The sequence below is a fragment of the Mastomys coucha genome, unplaced genomic scaffold (genome assembly GCF_008632895.1).
Source record: "Mastomys coucha isolate ucsf_1 unplaced genomic scaffold, UCSF_Mcou_1 pScaffold17, whole genome shotgun sequence".
In the NCBI taxonomy this organism is placed as follows: Eukaryota; Metazoa; Chordata; class Mammalia; order Rodentia; family Muridae; genus Mastomys; species Mastomys coucha.
In genome coordinates, this window is record NW_022196899.1 from 22,567,325 (window position 1) to 22,581,530 (window position 14,206).

The 14,206-nt window shown below is 45.1% G+C and overlaps 1 protein-coding gene across 1 annotated transcript in view; it reads left to right on the forward strand.

Annotated features, from left to right (window-relative positions):
• The first annotated feature begins 1,598 nt into the window (after positions 1 to 1,598).
• Positions 1,599 to 14,206, forward strand: part of Slc7a14 (solute carrier family 7 member 14) — a 115,305-nt gene continuing 102,697 nt past the window's right edge. Inside the window, exon 1 of the mRNA XM_031376490.1 lies at positions 1,599 to 1,792. The gene's annotated coding sequence lies outside the window, so the exon portion shown is untranslated. The remainder of the gene's footprint in view (positions 1,793 to 14,206) is intronic.

The following is a 14,206-nucleotide window of genomic DNA, read 5'->3' on the forward strand; positions in this document are numbered from 1 at the left end:
TCTCCTAGGCTAATGATTATCCCATCTGAACAACACAACTGTCTCAGAGAGTAGACATCCTCTGCCCGTTTTTAAGGTAAAACTCAGAGGCCTCGGGTGATTAGTCAGGGATTGCATGTGTCCCCTGAAGAGCCTGCTTCAACATCCCAAATTCTGACTGCTTAACGTCACTCTCTTTCTGCAACATCTCACGGCTTTGTGGGGTCCAAAGAAGTCAGAAATACTATGAACAGCCAGTTAAAGGCTAGTTAAGTCATAGTGATGGCTCATGAAGGCTCCTGTAGGATCAAGGCAGAGTTGAGCTTGAAATAGGTGAATGGACCAAGGCTGTCCAGGCCATGATTGGATATACTTAGGTGTGAAGTTGCCCTACATGGGAAGACAGCAGCCAGCCAGTAATCTCCCTGAACACAACAAGCTTATTAAATTTTATTCCTAATAGAAGAGGTTTACATCGCATCAGCTCCCATATATTTTAATTAAGGGCTTTGACAAGGGTCTAAGAATTTATGAAGGTACCTTGCTTCAAATCAGTCTACTCAATGTATGTGAAATAATTGATTCACTTAATGAGCTCAGACGAGTGAGGACTATCTAGTCTCTATCTTGTTTGTTTGTGACAGATCTTACCATGTAGCTCTAGCTGGTCTGGAACTTGCTATGTAGATAAGGCTGGCTTTGAATTCACAGAAGTTCTTCTGCCTCTGTCTCCCAAATTACTGGGATTAAAAGGTGCCTGCCACCACACCTAGCTAGTCCTATATCATTTTGAGATAGAGAAGTTTCCTGGACACTCACCTTTAAGGAACTAGTGTAAATATATGCTGTATGTGTCCCCTCTGTCCACTCAGCCTGAATAACTCTCTAACCTGACCTCATGGAAGACTCCTTCCCTGTTCTAAAATATATCTCCATTCCACCAACACACACATAACATGCTTCTTGTTTTCAGAAATTTATTATTATTTTAATAGAGGCAAGAGAAAGGCTCTCACTGATCTCTGCGCGTGTCTAGCGCTGAGATAGGCAACTTCAAGAGCATGTCAACTCTTTCCACTGCCCTAGATGTTCATTTCATAGACAAGGGAAGAAAAGCAAGAAGTTAAACGCTACAAGGTCATAGATTAAAAATCCTTGTAGGTCTTCAGAAACCTCAAATCCATGAAATGTTGTGGGCTCTAAAATAAGCTGATCTATTTGAGCTTTTGGTCTTCTTTGAGGGCGGAGAGGGACACTAACCTCCCCATCCTTTCCTCAAGGAGGTAGTGGGGAGCTTCCAGAGAGCAGGAAGCAGGCCTAGCTGGGGAGCTGAATCCAGGAGAGGTGGAGCTGTTGGCAGGAGCCATCCCAAACAGTACAGCGACACTGCAGAGTCCTACCCCACACTGCTTTCCCAGGGCATAGAACTGCCCAGGCTCCTCTGCTCCAAGCACCAGAAGGTACAGGAGGCTGGAGACCGCACCTGGAAGTTCAGGAAGGCGGGTGAGGGTATAGTGAGTGACAGACCCGGGGGTGGGGTAGGTTAGGGGGGCGGGAGTGATGCTAGGACTCAGTGATGGAGGGGCAGGGTTAGCCACGTGATTACAAGGAGGCGGAGATAGGCTAGCTGGAGAGCAGACTGGCAGGCGCGGGAGGGGTGCGGAGGGGTTTCGATCTGAATAATTGAGGAGCGATTCAGCAGCAGCCGCTGCCTCCTGCCTTCCTTTATCACCACCACCGCCCCCACCTCAGCTGTAAGCGCAGACCGCCGGACATTAGCATCCAGTCCAGGACATCGCCTTCAGCCCCTCTGGTGAGTGGATGTCCCCTTCAACACAGTCTGTGCCCCTGTGCGGCCCCTAGCTTTCCAGCTGGACCCCCGCGAATGAGATGAACCAGGGAGCCCCCAACAGCCCCAGGGAGGAAGCGGGAACATGGCGCGGAGGTTGAGGGCGACCTACGGGAAGGGGATCCCTGGAAAATACGAAGAAGCGAGGTCAGGGTCGCGCCGGCTACGGCTGGGAATGGGGCCCCGGTAGCATCCGCGATGTGGGGACGCGCGGGAGCAGGCAGGCGGAGCGCGGGCTGGCGCATCCTCCGCCGCGGCGGGAGCGCGAGGCTAAGATGCTGGGAGCAGTGTGGGCCTCCCGGGTCTCCGCAGTCGCGGGGCCCATCCTGTCCTCCAAGCCTATCCACACGCACCTGGAGGGTGCAACTGGGCTCTCGGCCTGGGATTGAGCCCTTGGAAAAAGGAAAGGTGTTTTCCGGGCCGCAGTCCCAGAGGAAGGCGGGGACATCAATCTGTCCTTTAACCAGAGCAAAACTCTTCAAAGGGACTCCAGGGGAGCCCGGCGCCCCGACTAGGCTGGTGCGCCACGCCACGAGGACCATCTGTCCCCGGCCAACCCGGAGACCGTGCGGCGAGGAGGATGTGACGGGAGAGGTATCCGGGTAGGTTGCTGCCCGGAGCCCGCGGCTCTCCAGAGGACTCTCGCCCGCACTGCTTCGCCTCTTTGGGGCCTTTTTTCCCCCAGCCCTAAAGCACATTCAGTTTCCCACAAATTCTGAGGGCCAGAGTAGGGTGGCGTGGCCCCGAGCCTCCTGTCTCCACTGAGTCACTCCTCCTCCCCCGCCAAGTGTGCATTTCACATCATGTTCGAACAGTAAGCTAGAAGCTGTCAAATGACTGACAGAAGAAAGATGAGGGAAGGTGGAAGCAGCAAGGCTGTCGCCTCTTCTTGGTAGTGATTCCGCTACGTGTGCGAAACTCGGTTCATTGAGAGCATTGAGAGGCTCAAAGGATGTTCGCCTGGGTGGCAGAGGCAGTAACTGCCCAGAGTAACCAAAGGCTGCGGGGATAATCTGCCTCCGGGGTCGCGGAGAGAGCAGGGGAGCTCTGGTGGAAGAGCAGGCTAAGAGAAGGGAATAACGTGTCGCTGTCCGCGGTGCTGAAAGTTGTCTGCTGCGCGGTAAATATCTGGAGACTGGTGGGATCCTCGCTGGCTGTCCAGCTTTCTCTCCAATTGAGATCTAACACCTAAAGGGCATTGTCTCGTGTTTACCGAGAAAGCAAGCGAGTATCCTTTGCTTTCCCAGTTCTCTGCTTTCCCAGACTTTCTTTGGAGGTTTTCAGCATGTCTGGGTAGAAAAACAAGGGGGTCCTGACATTCCATGATGTGGCTTGGTTACTCTGGATGATGCTCATTCTGCCTGCTCCGAGTCTTCCGGTCCATAAAGTGTTGAAAAAGCAGTTTGGGATGCTGTCCTGATAAACATTTCTGTATCTTTTAGGAACCAGAGAACTGTAAGGCTACAGAAAAATAAGTGGATTAATTAAAGGGGAGATGGATTCGTGCTTGTCTTGACTCTTCTCTGTATGCTTCTCTCACCACAGTGTGTTTTTCACATCTTCCAAACACAAATTTTAATACAGTTTAGGTTTGTTTCTTTAACTAGTGTCCCATGGGTAGAATGAAGAATGAGCTGAGGCAACGGGAGTGGGGGGGAGGGGAGAGACTATTTACTGAGCACCTACAGTCTGCTAGACAATGCCGTCTCATTTAAACTTCACACCAACGCTTAATCATATATAACACAGATGGAAAATCTGCAGTTAGGGATCTTAAATCCAGAGGTTGCATTCACACTGTATCCTGCTCAGCTCCCATGTCCAAGTCACTTCTCTGCTCTTGCTCATGTGTGTAACTTTCAACAGCTGCGACGAGGAGCAGCGATATCGTAAATGACAAAGGAGGGCTGCCTTCTCCCTCACACGCTCCGTTCTCTCTCTAGTCATTTCTTCTTTAATCTGCTCACCCACCCACTGTCACTCACCCCCACCCTGCCAACTGTCTGTGCTTGCCACAACTGTTCATACAACTTGAGCTCCGCTTTTACAGAAACAGGTTGGAAGCTAAAGCAGCAGGCTTTCCTGGAAGGACAAGGACGAGAAGAGTGGAGCGGTGTGTCTGGAAACCCAAATATGCCTTCATATTAGGTTTGTGCTGGGGAACGAACATGTGTTTGGCAGCATTGTTTTACAGAAGGCAGACTGTGGGAACCCAGGGCTCCCGTTCCTTCCAGTCCCTTAATTGAAGTTAGTATATGAATCCTGCAGATGTGTTCCAGAGCCAGTAGTACTCTCCTCACTAACCCACAGGGCCTGGAATACTTACCCACAATGCCTCTTTGGTCACCCTTTCACGGGTAATCAGTATCATGATATAGCACAAATGCCTGACATGCAGATAGTCGGTCCCCTTAGCTATTTCTCCCACTGTTCTCCTCTTCTGGTTTCACTCCAGTACCGTCGGCCTCAGTGTCCCTGGAACACATAATCAATCTTCAGTCGCATGTTTCCCATGAAGCAGTTCACAAACAGGGATGATGCTGCGGCTGTCTCCACCACGCCCTTGTTATCTATACTTTCTCTGACCCAGTTCAACGATACAGTTTCCCCAAAACTGATGGTGCTAAGCAGTTCTCCATGCTTCAAATGGTCTTGGAAGAAGGTTCTAATATAATATAGGAAAAATTACAAATCACTAAATAGTGCCAGCATTTATAAAATGCTCTCCACGGGTTAGTCGTGTTGTTAAGTCCTTTCATGTATCATTTCTCGGGGTCTCCCCATTTCTCCCAAGTACAGAGCTTCATCAGAGATGGTCCTGAAATTGCCAGCCATTCTAGCAGACTCTGACAGCTCCTTCACTTCTCTTTGCTTCTTTTAACAGACTGTAGTAAAATTTCATCTTCATTCTTTGGATTCCTGAAGTCCTAGTGAGTAGACATTTTTACACTGAATGGATGGTGCTGTCTTGCTCCAAATCTTAGTTTAGAAATTCAAATTCAATCCAAATGGCACTGAAATGCAAATGGATCTTCCATTTGTTAGCCCTTCCACAGAGATCCCCAGATGTCTTCTTGTTGCTATTGCCAACAACTTGCCTTCCTCCTTAATGTCAAGTTAAGGTATAACTCATGTTAAGTTCACATTAAATATCCCCACAAACCTAAAGGTGCTACTGATGGAGTGTTCTGGGCCCTATGAACCATAATCTTTAAACCACATGGAACTTCTATGTTCAGTATGGTAGTCAAGAGCTACATAGACCCATTTAAAGTCAAACTGTAATTAAAATATTTAGAAGTCAGTATCTCATATTTCAAGTGCTCAATAACCATAGGTAACAAGTGATTATCTTGTCAGAAGATCTGTTAGACAATGCCACTTTAGAAAGTACAAAAAAAAAAATCTCACGGCAACAAAGAACTAGACGTTGAGACAAATTAAGGATTCAAGAATCTCTTTGAAGCTTTTGCCCAGAAAGGAGAAAAGAATACCTGTGCCTATTGTATCTCTAGCTCCACAGATGGGCAGGGTAGTCCAGCCAGCAAGGAGCTCTGTGTCAGCTTTGAGGAGCTGCTAGCCTCAGGAATCTGCTTCCTAGAAACTCTAGGAATGGGTAGGTGGTTTGTTTTGGTTCGGTTTGGTTTTGTTTGGTTCGGTTTGGTTCGGTTCGGTTCAGTTCAGTTCGGTTTGGTTCGGTTCGGTTCGGTTTGGTTCGATTTGGTTTGGTTTGGTTTGGTTTGCTTCCAACCTAAAGATAACCTTACTCTTGTCCAGAGTTCAAGTACACATAGTAATGTGTGTCTGTCTTATCTTAGCAAGCACATTGAGATAAGCAGGGGAGTAATAAATGGCTTGGACCAGGAGTATGTGTGCCAGTTGGTGCCATTATACACCCTACCTAGACTCCCTTCTCTCATCTGTACAACATCATGGAATTTCCATAGCTGCCCCAGACAGTGTGGGAAGACTGAAGGACAACTACATGAGAGTACTTTTAAGGAGTGTGGTTTGAACACAATCGCTGATCATTATTCACAGATATAATATAGCCTATGCCCAAACAGGGTAGTCCAGGTGGAATGGCTTCTGCATGTATTTTTACATCTTTGATAAGAATACATTTTGCCTTTATTTTCATTTTCATTAAAAAGCAGAATGTTTAATTTAAATTTTTGATCGTTAAAGTTTCTCATTGGTTAGGTTCTATTAATAGAAACTGTGCGCTGTTTATAGTTCAGTTTATTTGAACCTGAACATTTCCCTCTCAGAAAAAGAAAAAAAAAAGTCATTAGCTAAAGGGTCTTAGTGTCTCAAAAGAAAACTGCTGTGGTGTTGGAGATTCAGAAATAAAGACAAGTATTATGGGTTTTCCTCAGCACAGGCGGTGAGAGGGATTAATTTAAAAGAAATGTTTTATTACTAATGAAATGAGTGCCAACCCATCTCATGAGTGTGAACAAAAATAACCCTATCTCATGCATTGATTAAGCCAGAAGAAAGGTACAAATCTATTACTTCAGCAGAACTCTTGAGGCTGCTCTGCAGTAAGTATTCTGGCCTTGAATAGGAGCATTTGTAACATGGATTCTCTAATGAAATCTGTCTGGGTCGTCAAGAGAACATGAGAATCCAGCTAGTGTGGACTCCCAAGCCTAGCATCTATCCCTGTACCTTGCTTGATGCTACTCATGCCTCAAGTGGGAGTGCTTTCATATGCAACCATGGCTTCTTTCACATTTGATTCTTACCCATTCTCTTCTCTTAACAGTAGGCCAACGCAGGGCTCAGATACTGTACAAGATAAGCCTGCAAATGAAATTCATCCGACAGATGAGTGCTTTCTTTAAAAACGTAGAGCACTAATTCTTTGAGAATTTCACATACGCATGCCACGTGCTTGATCGTATTTTCCACCTTCCCCACACTCTTTCCCTCAACGCTTCTCAGAAATCTACCCAACACCCTGTTCCTCCCGAGTTTAACTCTTGATTGTATTGGTTGCAGCTGTTGTTCATCTTGAAGACTCAGGAAAGTTCTTTTGCTGCTCTGTCTATCAGCAGAGCCCCTAAGAGATCAAAATGAGATTACCTGAGAGGAATCAGACTCTCTGGCAAGGCATTTTCTTTCTCAGCCATTTCAGCCTGACAGAAAGATGGGTGGTGACTTGCAAGCCGCTCTGCCAAGGAGGCAGATCAGACACAGTCTTGGGTGGTGGCCAAGCATGTCATTCTCGGGCCTTCCTTACACATGAAATTGCATTACTAAAGGAAAGATTATATTCTGAAAGGTGGATGACCCTGCCCTAGAAAATCATCTTAGTTTAGATAATCAGCATCTTCAGTTGAAAGTCAATTATTTGCATAGTACAAATTGTTTATTCTGTGTATGTACCTAGATTTTCTTTTTTTGTTCTTTCTTTCTTTTTTTGTCTGTGGTTTTTTTCAAGACAGGGTTTCTCTCTGTAACCCTGGCTGTCCTGGGACTCACTCTGTAGGCCAGGCTGGCCTTGAACTCAGAGATCCACCTGCCTCTGCCTCCCAAGTGCTGGGATTAAAGGTGTGTGCCACCACTGCCTGGCTGGACCTAGATTTTCAAAAAACAGAAACAGTGTTATCCTGAGCTGAAAAGAGCTCAGTGTTCCATGTTTGTTAATTAATGGAATTCTCTGATTCTATATTGAAGGAACAGAGAATTGATAATTTAGTTCTGGCATTGGTCTATAGAGCATGCAATCATCCATTTAATCAATAATGTAATTGAAAGTGGTCTTGTCCTAGCACAGAAATATGATGGCAAGGGTGCTTGAAATCTTATAGCCTGCCACAGGGGCACTCAAAAAGTATTTGCTGAATTCAGGAATATTTATATGCTTACTGGCCATACACTCAGCTAGCCAATCCTCTCTCAAGAAATGAGTATTTGGGGCTGCAAAGATGGCTCTGTGGTTAAGGGCACTTGTTCTTGGCGAGGACCCGAGCTTAGCTCACAGCACAAATTGGTGACTCACAACCATCCCTACCTCTAGTTCCAAGGAATGCAACTTCCTTTTCTGACCTCTGCAGGCACACACGTGGTACACAGACACACATATAAGGAAAACATTCACGTGCATAAAATAAAATTACTTTAAAAAAAAAAGAAATGAATATTTCCCAAGGCTGAAGAGAACGCTCAGTGAATAAGTAAAGTATTTGCTATGCAAGCACGAAAGCCAGAATCTGGATCCTGAGAACCCATTTGGAAGCCAAGAATGGTGGCCTGTACCTGCAACCCCAGAACTGGGGGAGAGAGATGAAGAGAGATCCCCCAGAGCTTGCTGACTAGCTAATGTGACTGATCAGTGAATTCCAAATTCAGCAGAGAGCAAGAGAGAAAGATACCCCCATATCAACCTGGCCGCTACCTAGGCACGCACCCTAATGCACTCATGCACATGCGTGCATGTATCACACACACACACACACACACACACACACACACACAGGTGGGGGGGATAACAAAAATGGATGTTTTCATGGTGCAAGCTTTTAACAAATAAAACAGGACATGCACATAGGACACGACATTTTACTCTGATTTCCCAGGGCCTAAGTGACTCACAGAAGGTAATACTAGCCAGGAAAGTCTGCTCCTAAGAATTATGTCATGCTGACACCATCAAAGGACAGGGCATATGTCAGCTACTGGGTCTTGGATTTTATTGTGCCGAGGCAACTCCATAAACTCTAAGCTTAGATTGAGTTGTGTGTCTTTTTCTACTTTCCTGTCACTTTCCCACTTTAACTTGTCATTTTCTTGACAGCATTTGGTCAGCTCTCATGGTAGTGACAGGAATTGCTATTGTTATGAATTCAGAAGAAACATAGTGTAGCATGAAGGCAAATACATTAATTACTGAGAGCCCTAGGGTCTGATGGCTTGCAGACAGGCATCCTTTTCCGGGTCTGCCTTTAAGGGCGTTCACTGAGGGTAAATGGAGAGAGAGAGAGAGAGAGAGAGAGAGAGAGAGAGAGAGAGAGAGAGAGAGAGAGAGAGAGAGAAAATCATTCTAGAACAGCTCATCAATAAACAAATGCTTAGAATTAATTGATTTGTCAAAGGCAAAATATTCCTACCCAGTAAACCAACTTACAAATGATCAGGCTGGTCTCCACACCCTTTCATTGTTTAAAATGTTTTTCCCCTTTGTTTATTCTGTTTTAATCAGTAAGTAAAAAACAGCTGGACCCAGGCATTGAATTCTCTGCAGATAAAAATGGTCTTCCTAATTAGTCTTCACTGATTGTTTCTTAGAGATTTAGTTTCTACCAAATTATCGTTATACTGCTATTTTGTAACCACCACATAATCTAGCTGTCTTATTTTATGCCCACAGAAATCTAGGCTAAGCATAGTCATCCAAGTTAATGGCAAAGGCAGAAGAAGTAAGGCACCGGTTCCTTTCTCTCCGCCCACTGCATCTCTAAACATCATGCGTCTTTCCATTACTCATGGCAACTCGTTTAGGCAGCAACTTTAGGTCCTTCTACTAAGCTTTTATTAAAGTAGAAAGTGGAAAGACTGAATTTTACTCTCTTCTCTCTTAGTTAATTTGGGATGCGAAATGGTTGGGAGTCTGAAGACCTGGTTTCCTTCTCAACTTCAAAGTGTTCTCACTACAAACGTTGAGCAGGCATCGCTTGACTTCTACGAGAGCTAGGTTTCTTTATCTTCTGGGGAAATGGTTCAGTCATGAAGGTGTTTGCTGGGCAGGCGTGAGGTCTTGAGTAAGTAGAGTGTAGTGACATGCACTAGTAGCCCCAGGGCTGGGGAGTCAGAGACATGCAGACCAATCCCTGGAGCTCATTAACCAGCCAACCCAGCCAAATCATCAAGTCAGATGAAAACCAGAGACTATGGGAGAAAATAGGGTCGAGAGGGACTGAGGAAGAACAGCTGTTAGAGCTCCTTATAAACTACAAGCTCTTTATAAGGGAAAGGTGTGTTTTCTATCTTTTCCAATGAACCCTGAACTAGGGTCGTCAATTAAATCAATACCAATTAAAGCTGAGAAAATCTTAGATGGAAACTTACTAGTCCAGAAAATTGTGTTTGTGCGGGAGGTTTCCTGGTTTTTTTTTTTTTTTTCTAAAGCCAACAGTTTTCAGTCTGGGCAGTATAGCCTCACTAGCAGGCATTTTTCATTTTCATGGACACTGTCTTAGTCACTATTCTATTGCTGTGAAGAGACACCATGGCCATGGGAACTCCTGTGAGAGAAACATTTCATTGGCAGCTTGGCTTACAGTTTCAGAGGTCTAGTCCATTATCATCATGGTGACATGCAGGAAGTCATGGTGCTGGAGAAGTAGTGGAGAGCTACATCCAGAGAGGCAGAGGGAGAGAGAGACAGATAGACAGAGAGAGACAGAGAGACAGACACAGAGACAGAGAGAGAGATAGGCAGAGACAGACAGACAGGCAAGCAGGCAAGCAGACAGACAGACACTGGGCCTGGCATGAGTTTTTTAAACCTCAAAGCCCACCCCCAGTGACAAACTTCCTCCAACAAGGACACACCTCTTAATCTTTTTCAAATAGTGCCACTCCCCAGTGACTAAGCATTCAAATATATGAGTCTATACGGGCTGTTCTTATCCAAGGCACCACAGACACTGAGGAGAGAGAATGTGCTGAGTAGAGTACACTGCACAAAACAAGTCTTCAAAATAAGGCTCGTTTCATGCAAATGCTAGACGTATTCTCCTCCACTGACAAACACTGTTCAAAACTGTGTAGTGCTCTTGGTCCCTAATTATCAATTGATACAGAGAGAATCTACTCTCGGTGTCCTCCCTGAGGTGAAATATGCCTTGTATGCAATAGAAAACAACTCAGAAGCTTCACAAGGCTCCTAAGGACTTTATTAAGAAGCCTTAAAAGAACTGAGTCAGGCCAGGCAGTGGTGGCGCACGCCTTTAATCCCAGTCCTTGGGAGGCAGAAGCAGGCGGATTTCTGAGTTCAAAGCCAGCCTGGTCTACAGAGTGAGTTCCAGGACAGCCAGAGCTATACAGAGAAACTCTGTCTCGAAAAGAAAAAAAAAATAGAGTCAGAAATCAGTGTTTTAAAATCATCCTTAGGGCTCAGTAGGTAACAGCACTTTCCACCAACCATGACACCTTGAATTAAGGCACCCACATTATGAAAGGGGAGAGGTGACTTCTAAAAGTTGTCCTCTGGAGTCTACACACAATGGCATGATGTGTGTGAACTTGAACATACCTAAGTGCATATGTTGTGTACTCTTTCTCTCTTGTGCACGCACACACGTGGTAATAAGTGTAACAGAATTTCTATTTTAAAAAAATAACAAAGAAGCTTCTAAAAGCTTCTACAATCTCAGTAGGGCCAGAATACAAATAAGTTAGCATGATGTGAAGCCTAAATTAAAGATTTGGGTTTAGGACCCAAAATAGTAGGTCATGTTTCTGAACAATGCCTTCCATACATTTTGTTGGTTTGTGGCTTTTCTTTATGCTACATGGAGTTAGCTACAAACCCAAACCTTAGACCCCTTCCAGGCAAATACCAGTGGGACAGTGGGAGGAGTGTGAACCTCAGCAGTGGTATATACAGCACGCCATATGCTATAACACGCTGTGAAGGAATGTCTGAAGAGACCAGAGGATTCTCAGGTGGATAAGCAAGGAAGGATGAAGGCTGCAGACTACAGAAGTGCTCGCCATGCAAACAGCATTGACACACACGAGGGCCAAGGTGAGGTGCAGCCGTGGGAACGGTAGGAGTCTAGAGAGACTTGACTGCAGTTGGGGAGAGCCTGTTCCTGTAGCCTGCAGATTATCCTTTGAACAGAGTTTCCAACAAGTGTTTTGGACACACCATTGGAGCCAAGTCTAGTCTGTGGCAGACACCAGAGTCAGAATCTAACCTTAGAACTGGAAGATATTTCAGAAATCATCCCAGCCATCTCCTTTCCCGGCTTACAACTATAAGTTATTAAACCTCAGAGATATTGAGTGTCCATGGTCAGCCTCAAGTGTGTTCCAGTGTCAAGACTTCACCTCAGTGTTCTCTGCACCCTGCCTGCTCTACCATGCTGTCAGGGACCACACTCATCACCTGAACGTAGTCCAGTGACACAGAGAGTGATTTTTAAACACCAAAGAGACTCTGTGTTTTCTGTTGCTTACTATTAAGAAAAGATTCCTTCCTTACAGTCTGGTATGGATCAGATCTCTGGCTGTGCCCACACGAGAGCCTCCACTTCAGAAGTGCTGAGAAAAGGTACACGGGCATGCCAGCATGCATCTCTGCCCCCACCTCACATGCCCTCCCTTGCCTCCTCGCTTCAGACTGACGGGGATTACAGAGGCATAGGCTGAACAGAAGGCATCTTAATCTCCAGGGATTCTGTCTGTATTTGTGTTTCTGTGCTTGCGTATCGATGACTGCAGCCCATTTTCTAGATGAGAGAGCCTTCAGAAAGATGAAGCAGCCTGTGCCTGAACACGTCAGATGCAGAATTGCAGATCCCAGAGCTCTGGTGAGATCTGTGGCACAACTCAGTTTCTCACCCATCAACATAATTTTAATAATTTATCCAAGTTTATAGTCTAAGATTTCTCATCACAGTCAAATCACTCTGTGACTCTTTGGGATTCTGAGGTCATCAATTTCTTACTCCCCCTTTCTTTTCTTGCTATTTTTCTTTCACCTTTAAGACAACACACATCCAGTACAAATTATCTAAACTAATGAACTCACTTTACAAGAATAAGAACCAAGACCCAGAGAAGGAAAGCCATCTATCCACGTTTGCAAAGTTAAAGCAGGTTTGTAGTTAGAATCCTACTCTGCTAGGGTCAGCATATTTCCCTCCATAACAAACTGATTTTGCCCAGGCAGAGTTTCAAAGCTCCTTCCCTCTCATTACCCAGCCCTTCCAGAGCGAACGCAGATGCCTGTCTATACGGTGTCCACCAGTTCGTGTCAAAACCTTGTCAGAAGTTGCTACAGCTTCCTCTCCACCATTCAGTAAACAGTTCATACATCCCATAAAGAAGCCAGATAAGAAAAAGCTTAGAAAGCTTTCTGGTGCAGGAAATACATAGGACTAAGGTCATCGTTCTGGCAGTGAACTCCACAACAAAACAATCAACACAAAGAGACAGAGGCCAGGATCCCAGCGAATCATGCAAGGCTCACCCAGCATTCAAGGCAAGGTTATTAGAGATCCAAAGGCAGGTAAAAGAGTAACTAGCAGTGACCAAGAAGGAGGAACAATGCGACTCCATGGCCTTCTCTCCCTTGGAAGCAAGACGTTTTGCCTGAGTTAACCAGCATAATGCGTTTCATGTCATATGTACAAATCTATGCTGATAAAAGTTTTCTGACTCGTGGCACTAATTTTGTATGTCTAAATGATTTCTGGGGAATCATTTAAAGGTAAAAAAAACTTAAAGGGTGTTTCAGGGAAGATTGCACTAAAATGAAGTCAGATCATTGTCGTGAACATTTGCAATTGAAGATGTGTGGACAGAAGGAGTACACTATGAGACACACTGTGACATGATACAGCTCCCATGACAGGTGTTTTTCTATGCTTTGTTTTGTTTTTGTTGTTTGTTTGTTTGTTTTATTTGGGGAGGGAGGTTGCAAGGGCAGAGAGTGGGTATGAGGAGATGGGGGATGGGTGGGACTGGGGTATGTAATGTGAAACTCAAAAGAATCAATAAAAGTTGAAAAAAAAACCAAAGAGAAGAAAAGTCAGGGAGGGAGGTGAGAAAAAAGTAGTTTATGAGACAGGGCTTTGTAGGGTGAGAACTGTCTCATAAACCTATTATGTACAAAAAATATTCTTCATCAGTTCTGCCAAGACTGATGTCCCAGAACAGAACCAAGCAGTGCTCACCAAGCCAGAGACTGGCTTGCATACTACTAGATGCTGATCTAGCAGGCCATGAAGGGTGACATCACAGATGCTGCCAAACCCTCCTGGAGACACCAGTTAGGAGGGGCTCCTCAGAACTCATGGAGCTCCAAGGATAATCATGAAGAGACTGGGTAATTCCTATGAGAGAGATATTACTTGCACCTTATGCTTAGTCTATGTCTCTCACTTCAGAAGGTAGTATGATCTGGCCCTGCTCTGAGCAAACCAGCAGCTAGCTTGTCCTAGCCAGACACCTCCACTCAGGACCCTGACATTTGAAATCTAATACGAAAAACAGTCCTAGGCTGATAACGACTCCACTTCAGAGTGCAGATGGAATTGGCTCTCATGGGCGTTGGTTTTTGGTTTTTAGGGGTTTTTTTTTTTTTTTTTTTGGTGGTTTTGTATTTTTAAATCAGAAAACTCTGTCGCTTCTAAGACA